The sequence below is a fragment of the Pongo abelii genome, chromosome 10 (assembly GCF_028885655.2).
Source record: "Pongo abelii isolate AG06213 chromosome 10, NHGRI_mPonAbe1-v2.0_pri, whole genome shotgun sequence".
Taxonomy (NCBI): domain Eukaryota; kingdom Metazoa; phylum Chordata; class Mammalia; order Primates; family Hominidae; genus Pongo; species Pongo abelii.
This window is the reverse complement of record NC_071995.2, coordinates 41,703,957-41,724,319: the sequence shown is the minus strand read 5'-3', so window position 1 is coordinate 41,724,319 and position 20,363 is coordinate 41,703,957. Positions and strand designations below refer to the sequence as shown.

The 20,363-nt window shown below is 36.8% G+C and overlaps 1 protein-coding gene across 7 annotated transcripts in view; it reads right to left on the bottom strand.

The window, feature by feature from the left end:
- The window catches only part of TMEM117 (transmembrane protein 117), a 597,128-nt gene that overhangs the window by 308,205 nt on the left and 268,560 nt on the right, over positions 1–20,363 (bottom strand). Inside the window, exon 1 of one of the 7 annotated variants that reach the window (XM_054527175.2) lies at positions 14,778–15,512. The exons of the other annotated variants lie outside the window; for them this stretch is intronic. The gene's annotated coding sequence lies outside the window, so the exon portion shown is untranslated. Of the gene's footprint in view, positions 1–14,777; positions 15,513–20,363 lie in introns of those variants that run through there. 7 annotated transcript variants of the gene reach the window in all.

Below are 20,363 nucleotides of genomic sequence, written 5' to 3'. Positions count from 1 at the left end.
GGTGGGAATTGAACAATGAGAACACATGGACACAGGAAGGGGAACATCACACTCCGGGGACTGTTGTGGGGTGGGGGGAGGGGGGGGGAGGGATAACATTAGGAGATATACCTAATGCTAAATGATGACTTAATGGGTGCAGCACACCAGCATGGCACACGTATACATATGTAACAAACCTGCGCATTGTGCACATGTACCCTAAAACTTAAAGTATAATAATAATAAAATAAAATAAAATAAAAATAATTATTACAAATTATTTGTAGATAATTTGTTGGAACACAGCCACACCTATTTGTTTAAGAATTGTCTATGGCTGTTTTTATTTACAACAAGATAACTCAATATTGCAACTGAAACCTATGGCCCACCAAGGCTAAAATACTTACTGTCTTTAAGAAAAAGTTTGCTATCCTCTACTGTAAAAGGTTAGAGGAAGAAGAAATTGCTATTCACCGGACTGGGAAAGAATGGCTTGAAGAATGGGTAGAAATCAGTGAGGAAAGGTGTTACAGGTGAATTACAGATTCATGATAAGTGTATTCTCATGTGACTCTCTTATGCTGAGAGTCACATGAGCAAAAGTGCAGAGGTGAAAATCTGTGGGGTGGGACAATACAGAAGCCAACCTGGCTTAAGGTGGTAGGGCCCATTTTTGGGGAAGAGGAGACCAAGTGGAAAAGGTGGTTTTGAGAATGGCACAAGACTGACAAAAAGCACCTAAATGTCAAGTGAAGAAACACAGACTTTCTCCTCCTAGTCAACAGAGGGGAGCTTTGTGGTTGTTGGGGTGGTGGCTTTATTTATTTTGCTTTATTTTAGCAGCTAAGTAAAACACCAAAGATACAGTTTAGAAGATATTACCATTTTTGTATTTCAATAAAGCATTTATTATATTTCTTCTAACTAGTTCAGTTTGCTGCAGAGCAAAGATTGTCAAGGAGTTTTTTATACTACTTCTATAAATTCATCCTTCCTTTTCATTCATTTCAAAGAATATTTAACATTGTTATTTATAGTTTCTTACCCAGCACATATTTGTGTCCCTTATACCTATGATCCATATTGCCTTCATGTTTAATACTTGAAGAATCAAAGCCTTGAGCAGCAACAGAGAAAAAGAATGACATTTAACCAGGTCCCTTTTGATGTACAGGGTGTACAGGTGCTGTCATTTTGATTTGCCCAAAGGTTAAAACTTAAAAACAGTATAGAAAGTGCAGTCCTCCAAAGAAATAAATACACCAGGGCCAGCTCCCAGGCATATAGTATTTGATACTTTTGCTCCTGGCTGTTGGCCATTCTAGTCTAGTGCTGGAGGCAACAGTTCAGCCCAGGAAGATTTGGCAAGTCTGTTCAAGTATCCAGTGACCCTGAGTGGTATAGCTCAGTTGTCAACCATTTGTGCTTAAGAGTCCAGGTAAATTCTGCAGCAGAATTATAGGTTCATGATAGGTGTATTCCCAGAACTACCTAAGATCCATCTAAGAAGTCTCCCCACATCTTCAGGTTAACCTTGAACCAAATTAAACTTTCAGGTGTCACCCAGGACCACATTAGATTTCACAAGATCACTCATAATCTAAATGGAGACATCAATTCTAATTCAAATCAGCCTCATGCTCCAGAGGCTGTGATAGAACTAGATTTAACTCAACTAACCTTGTTTCATGGAAATTTTTTAAGAGGAAATACAATATAATGGAAAAATCACAAGCTCTGAAATTAGAAGATCTTAGTTAATTTTATTAGTTGAGTCCCCCTGAGACAATCACTTAATTTCCCTGAATATAATTTTTTCTTACCTGTAAACTTATATAATATTGTCATGACTATATTAATTAATCTCACAGTGTTATGGGGGAAATCAAAGAGAAAACACTTGTGAAACTACATTGTAAACTTTAAGCTGTTCTGAAAATATTTACTATTACCACTTCATATTTATACAGAAATTCCTAAAGTGTTGCTGGGAAGCCCTGGAGACACCAAGACCCTTTGAGTTCTGCAACAACAAAACTGTTTTTGTAACAGAACTAAGCTGTTATTTGACTTTTTCACTCTTAACTATCTAAAGCTACAGTGAAGTGTTCCAGAGGCTAAGAGACATATGATATCATCATGCTATCAGCTGACAGAATGCTGTGCTTGTGTACATTTGTATTTTCCAGAATTTTCTAAGGTAAATGTTTGGGGTGCTCAATAAATTTTAAGAATGTAAAAGACTTCTGATATCAAAAAGTTTGAGAACCACTATTTTATATCAGTTTAGAGCTCCTTTTGTACTTTATAAACAAATAATGCACAGATTATATGTTCCTTTGGTAAATACATGTCAAGATTAGAGAGGCAGAGAAAAACATTTTTGAATGCTATACATTTGTGAACTTAGCAATTTAAAAATAATAAGAAGGCCAGCTGTGGTGGTTCATGCCTGTAATCCTAGCACTTTGGAAAGCCGAGGAGGGTGGATCACTTGAGCCCGGGAGTTTGAGACCAGCCTGGGCAACATGGCAACACCCCATCCCTACATAAAATAGGGAAATTGGTCGGGCGTGGGGGCACACACCTATAGTCGCAGCTGCTCGGCAGGCTGAGGTGGGGGCATCACCAGAGCCCGGGGAGATTGAGGCTACAGTGAGCCGTGATCATGCCACTGCACTCCAACCTGATTAACAAGAGTGAGACTCTGTCTCAACATACATACATACACACACACACACACACATAGAAAGAATGGTAAGAAAAAACACTGCAAATTCAGTTATATCAACTAAGGTACTTATTGAATACTTTTTGTATGTTTAGCACATTGTTGTAAGGCACACACAAGAAAAATCCAACACACTTCCTACTCAAAGTACCTTGAAGTAATTAGTGAATAAAAGAGTATTTTTAGGGCAATATGAATATTGATTAAAATTCTGACTGAGCTATTTTATTTTGTAAAATTAATAATATAATTGTATATAATTTGGAACTAAAGTGTACTAATTTTGTGGCACAGATCAAAAGTAAAAACAACTAGGATAGGAATAGATCTATGACAGTGTGTATAAGAGGCATAAGAAAAAAAGGTATCATACTCTTCGGCTAGGTTCTGCAGACAACATTAATTATAAAGTCACGATAATGTAAATAATGACAATGAATTTAATTAAAACGAGATCACAGTTGTTGTCCGACGGAAACAAGACCAAGGGAAGTCACCCTGGTTGTTGTAATATAAGCCATAAGTATTGTTGGACCTCATGTACTATGTTCATGCATTTCATGGCTAAAAGTAAAAACTGTTTCTAAAAACTAGGCTTCCATATTTTGTTTGATAGTGAAAGAGCCTACCAAAACCTCAAATGCAACAGCACAGCTGCTTGCAAATGGCCCTCGACCATTGGAATCTCTGATCTATCCAGATAGAATTTTGCTTGGGACTTGAGCCAGAAACTGAGAAAGCAAAGCAGGTCTGGATTTGAATAGAAACAAAGTTGAAGGCCAGCATGCAGACCAAACCTAGATCTGGAATGGAAAACAGGACCAAAGTACAATGGAGGCAGGAATCAAGAGTTGTGGTCGGATGCAGTAGCTCACGCCTGTAATCCCAGCACTTTGGGAGGCCGAGGGGAGCGGATCACGAGGTCAGGAGATCGAGACCATCCTGCCCAACATGGTAAAACCCCATCTCTACTAAAACAGAAAAAAAAATTAGCTGGGAGTGGTGGCACACACCTGTAGTCACAACACTTACTCAGGAGGCTGAGGCAGGGGAATCGCTGGAACCAGGGAGGCACAGCCTGCAGTGAGCTGAGATCATGCCGCTGCACTCCAGCCTGGCAACAGAGCAAGACTCCATCTCAAAAAAAAAAAAAAAAAAAAAAAAAAAAAGGCTTGGAAGCAACATCCAAGATTCTCCAAGCCAAAGCATTTTAATACTCAATATCCTGTTGAAATAAAAGCTCTGGCAAAGTCTAGCACCATTTTCCATTGTTGTTAGCTTTCTTGTTCACTTTTCTTTGTTAAAACTGATGTTGGGAGTAAATTGACCTTAGATGACTTATAGCAAGAAACCTTAGTAAAGGAGAATAATTAATTCATTTAAAACCCTGTGCTATTCTCTGTATCCTTCCCTCTCTCTCTCCTTTCTCATACTCTTCATCCTCTTCTCTTTTTTCTGAAACTGTGATTCCAGAAGAAACTGTAATTTTGAAAGAAGCTCTGCTTTATTTATTCTTTTTCTTCTCTAGAAAAAAAATAGCTAAAGAAGGAGCCCAAAGAGACAGTGTTTCTATACATTTTGTAATTGTTATGTTCAGTAATGATCAGGCATGGGGATAAAGAAGATAATTTCTGTCTTCCAGGAAGAAAACATGTTCTATAATTTCAAAGTAGTACAGATTCAGTGAGATGGCATACAAGAGCTAAAATGCATTACTAGCAACTACCTTTCGCAGGTGAGAAAACACCATTTTGCTTTCCCCTAAACATATGCTTCTCAATCTATTTTCTGCATTGCTGAAAATGGACTCTTGAACCCCTGTAGAGGGGAGCTGAAGGTGATCTGCTTTTGCATGTGTTCTCAGATCAAGCTCCCTATTGATAATTTGGTGATAGCAAACCAGACAGAGTGATTATACCAGAGCCCCAAAACCCCTAGCCACCTTGATACCAGCTTTATTATTTGGATTCGTACTTTGAAGTTCAAATGAATATATGTTCTGTATCTACATTTCTTAATCTGTGGTTATAATATGCAGATGCCCTGGTAACCATGTTTTAATTTAATCAAACATTTATTGAGCACTATGTAAAGCACGTTTCTAGACACTATAGTAGAAAAAAAAATGAGACAAAGTGCCTGTCAAATTATCTTTAAGTAATTATGGAAATAAAACACGTGTAAAAGTAGGCCTCCAAAGACTACAAATGAGAAATGTTTGTACATTCAAACTAAAGGTTTAATGAGGTAGTCTTACGAATTAATAGCAAAACATGGATGATGCCAAATGTGTCAAGATTTCTAACGATACAAAATCAACATCATTTTCCTCACTGGTAACATTTAATGAAAACTTCCTATATATCAGGTGCTGTTATTGAATCTTCATAGCAACCCTAGCTGAATGTAGTTTTCAGAAATTCTGCTTATATTAGATGGTACAGAGAAGCAAGCATTTCAGAGAAGTCCTCCCATATAAAGTTTACTTATTCTTCAGAAACTGGATTTCAGATAAACTTTCACACCACCTGGGGAGCACTGGTCTGATGGTACCAGTAGGATTGAGTGCTTTTTTATAAGGAAGCAACAACGTAAGAGTATATTTAGCAGAAAATCCACATGGCCATTGTTATGCCACTATAAATACATGAAGTCAGTAAGTAAATTAGGCTTAGCATGGGGGCCTGAGATCCCAGTATGAAGCCCTGAAAAGGACAGATCTTGGGAATTCAAGCCATCTCACCAGGTAGAAAAGGTGAAGTGAATAATTATCCCCAGACTGTGACCTTTTCTGATACAGATGAAGGAAAGAATGAAAGACACAACAGGGAAAGCTCATGCTTCATATAATACATTTGCTTCTTACTGTGAAATATCACTTTAGGACACAATTGGATTTTAAAGTTGTATTTTAAATAATTAAAATAATTAGTATAATGATATTTAAGTACGTTTTTATCGATAGTATGTTATATTAATAATGGCATAATGATAGACTACTGACAAAGGCTTAAAAAATCTACAGATATGGTAGTAATGGCTTAGGTAGTTATCATGCTGAACTTTTTTGTTCCATGGATATTGGAAGACTTTTCAAAGTACAAGTATAATATAAATGATGTTTAAATAATATAAAAATGTCAGACCCAAATTTAGTATTCCCCTTGTTCCAATAATAAATATGTTAGAATCTAAAGGCTTTAGAATAAAGGATCACTCTTAGTTTGGGGCTGAAAAAATACAAACATATTTCTACCTATCTATATATATGATTTAGTCTGTCATCTACCTTTAAACCAATATTTAACCAGTTAGACATTTTCTTGTTGGAGAACATTTCAATAAATAAAACGTACTGCTTTAGAGAATTCACATAACATTTTGAAACAGTTGTGCTCAAAACATTTTGCTTATGTTTTTTGTTGTATTTTTAGGAAACTGAATTTAATTTAGGAAAATTAATTTAATACAAATAAATAGGAAAAAAGACAAACAACCTAACTGGGAGGAAAAACTGAACAAAACATGTAACAAGCAAAAGATATTTCACACACAAAAAAAGTAATAGTAATAAAAATATAAAAAGATGATCACTCTCATTAGTAATCAAGCAAATGAAAATTAAGACCACAATGAGATCATTTTACACCCAAGAGATTAGCACGAATTATGAAATCTGGCCAGGTGCAGTGGTTTATACCTGTAAACCAGGTATAAACAGGGCTTTAGGAGGCCAAGGCGGGTGAATCGCTTGAGCCCAGGAGTTCAAGAGCAACCTGAGTAACATGGCGAAAACCTGTATCTACAAAAAATACAAAAAATTAGCCCGGCGTGGTGGTGCATGCCTGTACTCCCAGCTATCCAAGAGACTGAGACAGGAGTGATACCTTGAGCCCAGGAAGCGGAGGTTGCAGTGAGCCAAGACCCCACTACTGAACCCTAGCCTGGGCAACAGAGTGAAACCATGTCTAAAAAAAAAAAAAAAAAAATCTAACAATACCCAATATAAATTTAAGTGAGGATATGGATCAAGGGTAATATTGCCAGGGATAGTGTAAACTGGCACAAACATTTTTGAAAACAATTTGTCATTATATGATAATTGAGTATGTTATTTATGTTACTGAACATAAATGTTCAATATCCAAGTTGAACATCTGGATAAACCATGGTCTTGCAACTCTGCTCTTCATTGTATGCCTAGAAAAACTTTTGCATATGCTTAAAGGAAGATGTTTACACTAATATTCATAGCAGCACATATAAAATTGGGAAGAAAACTGGAAGTGGTCCAATGTCCAACAATAGAAAAATGGATAAATAACTTGTGGTATACTCACACAATGGAATGTTTTACTATGAGAAAATTAATAAACTATAGTCACAACATCAAAGATGAAAAAAACAAATTACAAAAAGAAGTTCAAAGATAAGCAACATCAGGCAACCTACTTTTGGCTATATATACACATACACACACATACACCCACACATATACACATATACATATGACATAAAACTATTTTAAAATAAACGCATGGGAGAAATAAAGCCAAAATGCAAAATAATCACTATTTGTGAAGGGATCCAGGGTAAGGATACTAGTAGTGTCCCGATTCCTGATTTGAGTGGTAGAGTTCATTATATTGTTGTGTTGCATAACATACTTTCATGTTGCATGAATTATATTTATAAATTGGTATATTTTAATGTCTTTAAAGGCTTATATGTAAAACTGTTACATAATTATTATTTGATATTTGTAATTATTTCCAATTTTTCTCCTTTACTTTCTAGAAAGTACTTTTATGTAACATATTTTTCTCAATTCTATTTTATTGATCAATCATTTATATGTGTTTTAAAAACCATAAGAAGAAAAAGTAAGGATATTTACTGTTTTGTTTATGAGAAAAATATTTAGTAATATCTATATCTATGTCTATATCCCTATAGATACACTGACTTAGAACAGAAACCTATAGAAAACAGTAGTTATAGAACCCATAGATAATACATCCTTCAAACACAATTAGAAGTCAGTTAAAATACTCAGTAGTATCAATTAAGTTTCATACATTCGTAGAGAAAAAATGTTGAATTTGGACTAAGAAATTCTTAAAATTTTTAATCGTTAAGTTCTTCTCTAACTCATAGGGAAATTTTCTACACGTCCATAGATTTCATGCTTATAAATAACATGCGTACAATTTTGATTTTATATCAAACTGTGTAAATAAAGATTAATATAGTATCAATGTCATTCTAATAGAATTATTCTATTTTACAGATGAGCAATAGTTGCTGTCCTTTTTGTTGAAACGATCTTATAAATCACAATTATTTGGCTGATAATTTCATAAATATAAATTAAATAATAGTTTAATATTATTTACCTAGGGGAGTTTTTCTGTTATACCTGTCTGTTCTAAATTGTTTTGAAAGTTTTTCCATTAAGATTTATACAGTTAACTCTCTCTCATAGTAATTGTGGTTCTGGCTCTAAAACCTAATACTGTACATGTGACATTAAATTATGCTGATGAGATTTTATTAATGGAATTGTGGGGCACCATGTGTCTAATTTACAAGGCTTCCAGTAAATAACTTGCTTGATGAGATTGGAGATTTCTTTGTTTACTAACTTAGAAGTTTTGCATGTTGGACTTACTTCAGTCTCAAATCCCCAAAGGAGTCATCAACTTTAAAAATAATTATAATCAATAATCACGGAAGCTTCAAACTCAGAACTTAAGACTCTACCAGAAAGAAATCAATGTACAGCAGAAATCTCAGATTTATATTCCAAGGCCATCTAATTATTGATTCCCTACAAATAAGGTTTTTTAATGTATAAATGGATGATCACAGAACACAGACGCTTCTGTCTCTCAGTGTGAATAATTGTAGAGATTTGCATATATGTTTAATACTGCCTGCACAAAGAAACCACAAAAAATGAACTGAGGAACACAAAAAGCTGGAACACCATGCATCTAATTAGGATCACATTTAGCTGAATTAAATCAGACACAAATATAGTTTGTGATTCCACAACTGTATCATTTTCAAATTTATGGCAACTGATTACTTCAGAGACATGACAAACATTACTAAATTAAACAAGTTTTCAAAAACAGAATTTAAATCAGAAGAAAAAGTAAGTAGCTAAAATGGATTATTCTTTTAGTACCAATATTTTTCTGCTTCATGTGTCAATTTATTTATCTATTTCTTCAAAAAATACTTATTGGGGACCTATTTCATGCCATGCAAATGCCAATGGAAAATAATACTATGGTTTAATTAAATCTGTTATAATTATTTGTTCATAATATTAGTCCAAAAGTAATTATAACATAAATTCCCATTTAACTATAAAAACACTTATTTTCATTATGCAATCTTGTATCAAAATCAGAAGATAAGTAATTCAGAACAGAAGTTGGCAAACTTTTTCTGCAAAGGGATAGATAGTGAATATTTTAGGCTTTGTAGGTGAGATAGTCTCTGTTACAACTCTATTCTGCCATGGAAGCACAAAAGTAGCCATATGTAACAGACAATACATAAATGAATGAATATGACTGTGTTCCAATAAAACTTTACTTATGGAAACTGAAATTTACATTTTATATCATCTTCATTGGGTCATAAAATATTCTTCTTCTTTTGATTTTTTTTCAACCATTTAAAAACGTGAAAATCATCCTTAGTTCACAGACCATGCCAAAACAGGTAGGAGGCGAGATGTGGCCTGTGAGCCACAGTTTGCTGACCCTGACTTAGAACATAAAACTATCCTCTTTAAGAAAAGTCCCTTTCTTAAAAACATCATCTTTATACGTAACATGTGGTATGGTTTGGCTGTTTCCCCACCCAAAACTCATCTTGAATTTTAGTTCCCATAATCTCCACGTGTCATGGGAGGGACCCAGTGGGAGGTAATTTAATTATGGGGGCAGTTTCCCTCATGCTGTTCTCACGACAGTGAGTTCTCATGAGATCTGATGGTTTTATAAGGGGCTTTTCCCCCTTTTGCTTGGCATTTCTCCTTGCTGTCACCATGTGAAGAGGGACATGTTTGCTTCCCCTTCCGCCATGATTGTAAGTTTCCTGAGGCCTCCTCAGCCATGCTGAACTGTGAGTCAACTAAATCTCTTTCCTCTATAAATTACCCAGTCTTGGGTATGTCTTTAGTAGCAGTGTGAGAACAGACTACTACAACATGAGAAAAGAATTTTGCATTTCTCATATGGTTTTAAAGGTTCTACAATGGTACTCTGAACAGAACTGTCAAACCTCAGTATATGTAGAGAAAGACTCCCATATGCACTCTTTTTTTTTTTTTTTTTTTTTTGAGATGGAGTTTCACTCTGTCGCCCAGGTTGGAATGCAATGGCATCATCTCGGTGCACTGCAACCTGTGTCCCCTGGGTTCAAGTGATCCTCTCACCTCAGCCTCTTGAGTAGCTGGGATTACAGGCACCTGCCACCACGCCTAGCTAATTTTTTTGTATTTTTAGTAGAGATGAGCTTTCACCATGTTGGCCAGGCTGGTCTCAAACTCCTGACCTCAGGTGATCCACCTGCCTTGGCCTCCCAAAGTTCTGGATATCAGGCATGAGCCACTGCACCTGGCCCTCATTTTTAATTCCTTTAAAATAGTACCTCTCTGGAGATAAACAATTTTTTGGTTTGCTTCCCCTTAGTCTCATAAAATCTTATGTTGAGATAATCAGATCTGCCTTATCTAAAATATCTTGAGATATCTTTACATATTGAAATGTAACTTAAACAAATTTACAAGAAAAAAACAAACAATCCCATCAAAAAGTGGGCAAAGGATATGAACAGACACTTCTCAAAAGAAGACATTTATGAAGTCAATAAACATATGAAAAAAAGCTCATCATCACTGGTCATTAGAGAAATGAAAATCAAAACCACAATGAGATACCATCTCATGCCAGTTAGAATGGCGATCATTAAGAAGTCAGAAAACAACAGATGCTGGAGAGGATGTGGAGAAATAGGAATGCTTTTACACTGTTGGTGGGAGTGTAAATTAGTTCAACCATTGTGGAAGACGGTGTGGCGATTCCTCAAGGATCTAGAACTAGAAATACCATTTGACCCAGCAATCCCATTACCGGGTATATACCCAAAGGATTATAAATCATTCTACTATAAAGACCATGCACACATATGTTTATTGCAGCACTATTCACAATAGCAAAGACTTGAAACCAACCCAAATGTCCATCAATGATAGGCTGGATAAGGAAAATGTGGCACATATACACCATGGGATACTATGCAGACATAAAAAAATGATGAGTTCATGTCCTTTGCAGGGACCTAGATGAAGCTGGAAACCATCATTCTCAACAAACTAACACAAGAACAGAAAACCAAACTCCACGTGTTCTCACTTATAAGTGGGAGCTGAACAATGAGAATACATGAAAACAGGGAGAGGAACATCACATACTGGGGCCTGTTGGGGGGTGGGGGGGCTAGGAGAGGGATAGCATTAGAAGAAATACCTAATGTAGGTGACGGGTTGATGGGTGCAGCAAACCACCATGGCATATGTATACCTATATAACAAACCTGCACATTCTTCACATGTATCCCAGAACTTAAAGTATAATAAAAATAAATAAATAAAAACAAAACAAAAACAAACAAACAAAATAATAATAATACCTAAGAATTTTACACAATTGTAAGGCACCTCAAATAGAAGATATTAAAACTGAGTATCCTCAGGAAAAAAATAATTGAAATGTAAACACGTAAAAACAGAATATATTGAAAGTTGAGCACCAAAGTGCCTCCTCTGTGGTTCATCCAATCATGCATTGTTTCTTGTGTCGCCTGCAGAGTATACTTGTGGCTGCAAATGACTCACCAAGGATAAACCAGCTATGTTTGCACACATGCTGTCGAAATGCTGTATCCAGCTGGGGACAGACAGCCACTTTCCTAGAACGTTAAAGAGCTGTGTCATGTATGTTGCTTGACATCTATCCTCAACCAACTTATCCAGTTCAAATCACTTGATATGGTTTTATTGTTAACTCCAACAACAAATCAACTAAAATTCTGTGGAATCTTAAATATTTCTGTCGTTGGCATATCTCTCTGATCTGAAGGCGTGATCCTTCAAAACACTAGTTGAGGGGAACAAAAGTGCCAATAATATGAAGATGTCTTTTACGTAAATGGTGTTCCATTTCTCAAAATTAAACATTTTGGATAATTATGTCATTTACTTTTTCTGAGTTTTTATCAACACAGAAGTTATGATTACTTAATTCCTGTAATTTGCCTTTCTGAATTCTGTCTCTGGTTTTTTGCATTTTTTTGAGTTACTTGCTTGTAGGAAATGTCAAAAAAAATACTGGTATCTTTCCTCCTTCTCTTTGAGTTTGTAAAATATAAGTACAACAACATATTTTGGTATCAGGGAATTTCTAAAGCTATGTCTTTGAGAGGAAAATGTTTTCTATAAATAAGAAAATATAAAGTATGAATGAAGAACCTGAACTGTCAGCAAAAGGAATAATAAAATTATGCTGTTGGAATCCTTTGTTTGGTTTGAAGGACTACGTCAAAAGAATGAAGCAGTAACATTTTGCATCTTTTTCAAGGTCACAATTGCAGGTGAAATTATCTTAATGTTTCTAAGCTGTTCTTAGAAAGGAACCCCTTCATATAAACATAAGTGATTAGAATGTAATTTAGCAATTTAGCAGATGGTATTTCAAAATGAAAGCAAAATCTTCTAGGACTCATGCCCTTCTAATCAACAGAAAGGTGCAATAAATTAACCAAGCTCAGGGCTGACATGTTACATGACGTTTGGCCACGTTAAAGGGCTGGAAAATGTAGTAGTTCAAGCCATTGTTTATGTTTCTAAGTAATAAATTCAGCTCAATGTTTCTAAGTAATAAATTTAGATCAGACCAAAGTAACAAAAAAAGAGTTCCTTTTGGCAAATATTCTCACATAGGCTATAAACTGAAATGAATCTAACATTAAATGAAAATAAAGATCTTCAAATTCTGCACAACTTTAGAGCAGAGTTCTTGACCTGTTTGCAGCAAGTTGTACCTGTGGAAATGCCAGCTTCAAAGTAGCATCTAGTAAAGAAACACAGGCTTGGAAGGCGATAGAAATGTGACTCATTTGAGTAACTGTTCTAATGAGCGCTTTTCACCGCCTTCAGCAGGTTAAGAATATTAAAGCTTTTTCCTGCTGAGCCTGCCTGGGTATTTTCTATTTGTTAACTCCCCAGGAACTTGTTGTAATGTCTCCTGGTGAGTATGAGACTGTACCACATTCTGTAGTTGCCAGCTGGTAGAAGCAAAAACACCTGGGCAAGGTACTTGTTAAATGGCATATTTCTTCTCCATGGCAGGCTCTGCAGACTGGGAAATCTGCTTCTTAGTTGGGCCTTTATTCTAATGGCCCAAACTGTCAAATCAATAGTTTAAGGCCTGTCTACTACTGCTCCTGGAAATGGTTGGTGTTTTGATTTTTTCATATCTTCCATTGGGCTATTTTACAGCCTGCTGCAATAAATCCCCCATTAGTTCATTATCTACTACCATTCTCAAAGGGCTATATTTATTATAGTAAAGTTCAACGACTAAGAGGACAACTATGTTTATCCATGCATAATCAGAAATTACCATATTGCTGTGGATACTGATTACTCAAATATATATCAGCAGTGGTTAATTGGAGATATGTGCTGATTTGCTATCCATATTTAAATCTACAGTATAAATGTAGAATCATGAACAGAATATCTCACTTACATGCCAAACAGCTCTTAACTTCATGAGCTGGGAGGTGTGAGCAAGAAATGAAAACCTTTCTAACACCACGATAATGATCCATTATTAGTTTTTATAAAGAAGAGATGAATTAGTAACCTTTTCATTAAAGATTGTTTCTTCCTTGCCTTTGGTGTTCAAGTATGATTTGCTTGAATGTTATGTTGCTATATATGTCATTGAAATCCAATTCTTCCTGTCATTAATTAATAGAAGAAAAAGAGGCTCATATATCAAGGTAACTTTTGTGTCACAGGCCACAGACACTCACAATACAATATAGTTCTTAATGTTATCAATAACTCACATTTCTCTGATGTCATTTCCTCACTAATTTTTAAAGTACTTCCAGCGCTTTACAAAATCCATTCCAATTATTTCTTAGAGAATGAAGGCAATTTCTCACGTATGTTTTTAATGCAATGCCTGAGGTACTACCTGGCATCTGCCATTTTCCTCTTACGAAAAAGTCAGTTCATTTAGGTGGTGGTAATGGCAGTGATTGCATCAGCTGATTGGGTCTCCGAAGTCCTCAAAAACCTAATAGGGAACTTTGGCCCCATTGTTGTCAGCACTGCTAGGACTCAGACAATGCCAGTCTACCAAGTTATGGCACTGATGCTATCCCAAAATTGTGGTACCAAAGCCCAGTTTTACTGAAGAAAAGAGACCCTCCCCACCATCTTCATATGATACTACCTGGCCACAGTTTCAAAACAAGGCTGCGTTTGCTCCTAATGTCTCCTAGATATTCTCATGTAAAAGAGTACTATAATTTCCCCCCATACCCAAAGGCACAAGTCTACAGCAAGATAAGCTAAAAAAACAACATGAGAGGTGGACACCATATAATAGCCAAGTTCAACCTTCCTTTTTAAATAAATTAGATTAAACTCACTTCCTGACTCGACCTTACCACTGGCATATCCTTTCCTAGGAGGATCCTATGTACACAAAGATGAAGAAAATATTACTATACCTGTTTTACAAGTAAAAAATCTAAGGCTAAGAAACAGAATCAGCTACTTAATTTTTTAGACCAAGTGCAAAAGGAAAATATGGATCTCCTTGTTCAAAAAATATTACACATTTCAAGATAGCAACTACAGAACATTAAATCAAGTGCAGGCCCTCCTGACCAGGGCGCCATGCAACTATGCAGATCACATCCTCATGAAGCCAACTCTGCACAAAGAAATGAAGTAACTTACCCAAGACCACACAGCTACTGCATGCCTGAATCAGGATTTGAACACTGAGGGCTGATTCCAGCTCCTAGATTTGAAGCCACCAGGTGCTCTGTTCCTAATACAACATCCCCACCATCCTTCAGATGTACCCAGTCTTGGCCAAAACCTAAGAGGAGAGCATAGCTCAGGTTTAAGGTGGGAATCACAAAATAACCCTGGTCTAGTCTCTTACATGTAGACAAAGTTATGAGTAAGCCAGTCCAAAAAAATCAGCATTTACCACCAAGGAGAAAGCACAGGGCTTCTTCATATGTTGAAAAAACTCAACTTCTGAGAAAACTGAATGAGCCTCTAACATGGAGGAGAAAATGACAAGAAAAAATAATGCATTCGTGTACATGGGTTACACTAATGCATTAGTGTATAAAGAGTGGGGTTTACATCCCTTTCTCAATTTTGTCTAAATTACCACAAAGCAAGAGATGCTAGCATGTTCTTAAGGATTCTAGGAAACAAGATCACACCTCTCATGAAAAGGTTGAATTTGCCTCCTCCTCTGAAATTCTCTGTTTCTGAGACATCATTAATTTTTTGTAAGAATTGCAATTTTTACTTAAACACAGTTATTAAACATCTTTCTGCTTTAGACCAGAACAGTCAAATGTATATTCTGATAAAGTCCCAAGTCAGACAAATCTAGAATTAAAGCTTCATTCTTCTCTATTACTTACTAGCAACAGAACCTTACGGAAGTTATGTATCTCTCTGAGCTTTATATCTATAATTGAGAGATATAATCCCTTAGCAAATAAGCATTCAATAAATATTAACTTTTATTTATTCATTTTATTTTAATCCCTTAACTTTTCTTATAGCATTTGCATGACTGAGACTTTGTAAATTTAATTTCCATAGGAGCTATTAATTTGTTTCTGGTATTAACTAATAAAAGACTAATGAGGAGGGATTTAATAAATAAAAACTATAATCAGGATGTCCAAATGTCCAAAGCCTGCAGCTTCAGGCTTTGTCTACACCATATCTTCGAGAGTGGCTCTTCTAACAAGTTCCTTCCAACAACTGTTCTCCTTGCTCCAACCTCCAACAGTACTTCCTCCAACAGCACTCCAACGACCTCCAGTCTCCAGCTTCGATTGATCTGAAACTTGCCACATTGACTTTCAATACACTTTTAAATAAGGACGTATCTGTGTTCCCAGCTGTACTAAAGTCTCCTTGAGAGCAGTTGGAAAACCTCAATAATAGTATTAATTGAAATTCATTAAACACTAAATGTATGCCAAATGCTTTACATTCTTTAGTTATTTAATCTTTAGAAACATACTTGAAGGTATTATATCACCATTTAAAAAAAAAATGCTTGATGGGGTATTGGGGGTGGGGGCAAAGTAACTTGCCCGAGTTCACCCAGCCAATAGGAAGGAAAGCAGAAGCAAAGTGTGACCCACAGTTGGTTGCCTCTTAAATCCATGCTCTGATATTCTTTACATGGCCTGAAAATAGCGTTATCTGGGCATCAGGCACAATAAGTGTTCAAAAATGATTTACTTATTAATGTTTTAAAAGCTTGTAATATAGAATAGGGAAGCAAATGCTAAAGGTTTTCAACAGAAAACAAAAGACAGTGTGGGTTTTTTTTTGGGGGGGGCGGGGGACAGTCTCGCTCTGTCGCCAGGCTGGAGTGCAGTGGTACGACCTCAGCTCACTGCAACCTCTGCCTCGTGGGTTCAAATGATTCTCCTGCCTCAGCCTTTCGAGTAGCTGGGACTACAGGCATGCACCACCATGCCCAGCTAATTTTTGTGTTTTAAGTAGAGATGGGGTTTCACCATGTTGGCCAGGATGGTCTCGATCTCTTGACTTCGTGATCCACCCACCTCGGCCTCCCAAAGTGCTGGGATTACATGCGTGAGCCACAGCGCCTGGCCGACAATGTGGTTTTCTAAATCGCTTCTTTTAATCATAAATTATTTACCTGATTGGTCCTTGACACATATCTAACAAACAGCAGCCACTCAATAAACATTTGTGGAATGGAGAAACAAACTTATATTCAGGTTATTTGTGATATTCAGGCTGTATTCAGGAGGTTTTTTGTTTGTTTTATTTTCTTCTTTTCATTACCAGACTGAGCTCCCTATTTGAAACAAAAGCCTTGCCCAGCCTGGGCCCCATATAGGGTCCTATGACTTCCTGAGACCTAAACGCTTGACCTCAATGTGGACTTAGTGTGTCTGGCCAGAGAAGCAAGAACTTATCACAAAAGTAACTCAGAACCCAGGGACCTAATTCTTGTCAGAAAGAGACAAAAGAGAAAAGCCATCTTTTCTACTGAGGATTCAGGCAGAGAGAGAGCAATGGGAACGTGAAGCCTGTAGTGACAAGAGCAATATTTTTAGCATCCTCTGAGAATCTCCTCTGGTGTGTCTGGCTAGGTAAAAGAAATAAAAAAATTCCAGATCCAAAGTAAAGGGAAAGAGTAAATAAAGCATGCTGTATGTTGCCTCTTAATATTTTTGTTTGTTTGTTTCTCTGTTATTACCTAGAAAAGAGCTACTGTGATTTTTCAATATCTCCTCAAAGTTCTCAATGCCAAACTGGAATAAATGGGAAAAACTCTCCATTGGAGATAACTTGTTTATCTTTATTAGTGAGAAGTGCATCAATCTACCAACTCCTGGATGTGAAGCTGGAAGCCTCCTGAATGCCTAGTGCCATTCTGGCTATTAAATTTCAATTAAACCAATATTTCTTGAAATGTCATTTGCAGAAAATCTACAACAAAGAAGCCTGGATGCTTACTAAACTACAGATTCCCAGGCTTGTCACCACCCCTGCTTAACCAGAACCTCCGGATTGAAACCTAGAAACCTACATTTTATAACACTCCTTAGATGAATTTTAAGCACACAGGAATTTGAGAATCAATCACTGGACTTGAACCAGGCCACAACACATGCCATTTATAGGATACATGTGATATTACCTATCTGTGAAATTAAGGTTCTGAGATGCCCCAGAATTTCATCACCGTTTCTCATTTTTCCCTCGAGTTTTGCTAGGGTGCCCAGGACACTACAGAAAGCTGTTAGCAGCTACATAAGCAGAACACAACTAGATTCAAATCTGTTTTTGGTTGAATACTGATTGTAACTGTAAGTAGTTTAATTATAGCTCTAAATTTCAGTTTCTTTATCTGTAAAATAGACATTGTAATAAAATAGTAACATCTTTCACACGTTGTTATAAAGATTAAATGTAGTTTACATTTTCAGCATCATAGATTAAAATTCCCATTCCCTTTAATGTTATTATTTATGCCTAAACCTAGGGGCTTTCTATATTCTTTCATAGCCATTTTGGAGCCTTGGGTCATTCATTATTTCAATCCCAAGGTCTGTTGGATAAAACAGCATCAGTCATGTGCAAGGGAAGGGTGAACACACACCTGGACACAAGATGGATCTGAAGAGCAGTGTCTCCCAGCTGCATCCACTCAGGCAGGAGGAAAAACACCCGTCTGGCATGAGCGCAGCTGTTCTGCTTCCCAGAGCTATTTGGAAACCCAGCTTTAAGCAAATCTTATGAAGAAACCACAGGGTTAGTTAAAAAACAAAGGTCCATTGTTATCTTGATAAAAGAATTATGCAATTTATAAAACTTATGAAATATACTTTCTTTACAGACAGAGCTCTTCTGGTGCATTTTAAATGTTTTTCTATAAGAAACATATTCTACCCATGAATTCTCAGGAACTTTTCCACTGTGTTACAGGCCAGAAAGATGAATCTGCCTCTTCCCTCCAGAGAGTAATGATTTTCCTTACTCCTTGGCTTTCTTCATTGCCTGTGGAAGCTCAGCTCTGGGGCAACTAGAGAAAAGCCACAAAGTAATCATAGTCTCTAAACCCTTGCAGAGACCAGGTGGCTTCTCTCATTTACTGGAGGAGGCTGAATGCAATTGGTAATGCCTCATACAAGGTATTCATATAATGCTAAAGTTAGGTCCCAGGATATAATAAATGAGAGTTAGTGACATCTGTGTTAGTCTCTGCCCTGTCATCAAAAGACCTGTGAGGCAGTCACTTTCCCTCTGGGCCTTGGCTTTCTCATCTCTAAAATGAAGCTTGCTATCTCTTCCTTGCTCTCCCCCAGAGGATCACTGCAGGACCCAAATGAGAAAATGTACATGAAGAGCCTGGTAAAATGATAAACTAAAACAAGTATCATGAATCATGACTGTCAGACACTGCAGGTTGACTGACCCAATGTCCACCCCCAACTTCTCCATTTCTTAACTGCCATTTCTATAGGAGCTAAGAATGAAAATATTTTAACTGTTTCATCTTTCCTTACAGATCCAGATAGCCTCTAACACAGAGGTAAAGCTTTCCAAGTAGATGTGGCTAGTGCTGTCTTTCCCTCCTTTCTGCCTTCAACAAGGATGTGATGTCTGGAGCTGCAGCAGCCATCCTATAACCATGAAACAAAAAGTACAATGTGGACAGCCAACATGTGGAGGATGGTGGAGAAAAAAGATAAAAGGAGTCTGGGGGCTGGGTGCGGTGGCTCACGCCTGTAATCCCAGCATTTTGGGAGGCCAAGGTAGGTGGATTACTTGAGTCCAGGAGTTTAAAACCAGCCTGAACAACGTGGCAAGACCCTATCTCTACAAAAAATACAAATAATTAGCCAAGCATGGTGGCATGTGTCTGTAGTCCCAGCTACTCAGGAAGGTGAGGTGGGAGGATCACTTGAGCCTGGGAGGCAGAGGTTGCAGTGAGCCAAGCCCGTGCCATTGCACGCCAGCCTAAGCAACAGAGCCAGACTCTGTCCCCTGTCTCAAACAGAAAAAAACAACAACAACAACAAAAGAGCCTGAATCCCTGATTTCATCATGGAAAGGCTGAATCAATTTCAGAAACCCGCATCAAAGAAAACAATAAGAAAAGCAATTCTCTGTTTGTTTAAATTACTATTAGTCAGATATTTTGTTGCTTACAGCCAAATATATTCCTGAAATAGAGATAGAAGCCAGAATAATCATTTTAAAGCCTAAATCAGATCATGTTCCTCCTCTGCTTTAAAACATTACAGTGGTTTCCCACCTCACACAGGGTAACGTCAGCCTTTCCAAGACCCTAAAGCCCTACTCAATCAGGCCCCCTTGTGAACTTTCTGACCTCATCTCCTGCTATCTTCCCAGACATGGTCCATTCCAGCCAAAATAAGCTTCTTGGTCTTGAATCAACACACCAGGCACACTCCTGCCTTGAGTCTTTTCATTTTTACTGTTTCTTCAATTTGGAACACTCCTCCCTTAGATATTTACCACCCTCTCCCTCTCTACTGCCAGGACTTTGCTGAAATGTCACTTCTCAGTGAGGTCTTTATTTCACCCTCTATCAGACTACCTCCCCAGCCCCCAGCACTGTTTTACTAGTCTATAACCTTTTTAATTAATACAAATCCCATATATATCCTGCAAAGTATAGGTTTTACATAAAAAGCTGATTTAAGACTTGAGGGTTTATTTTTTTCAGAACCATAAAAATGTAACAATTTAAGAAACATTTTATTATTTATG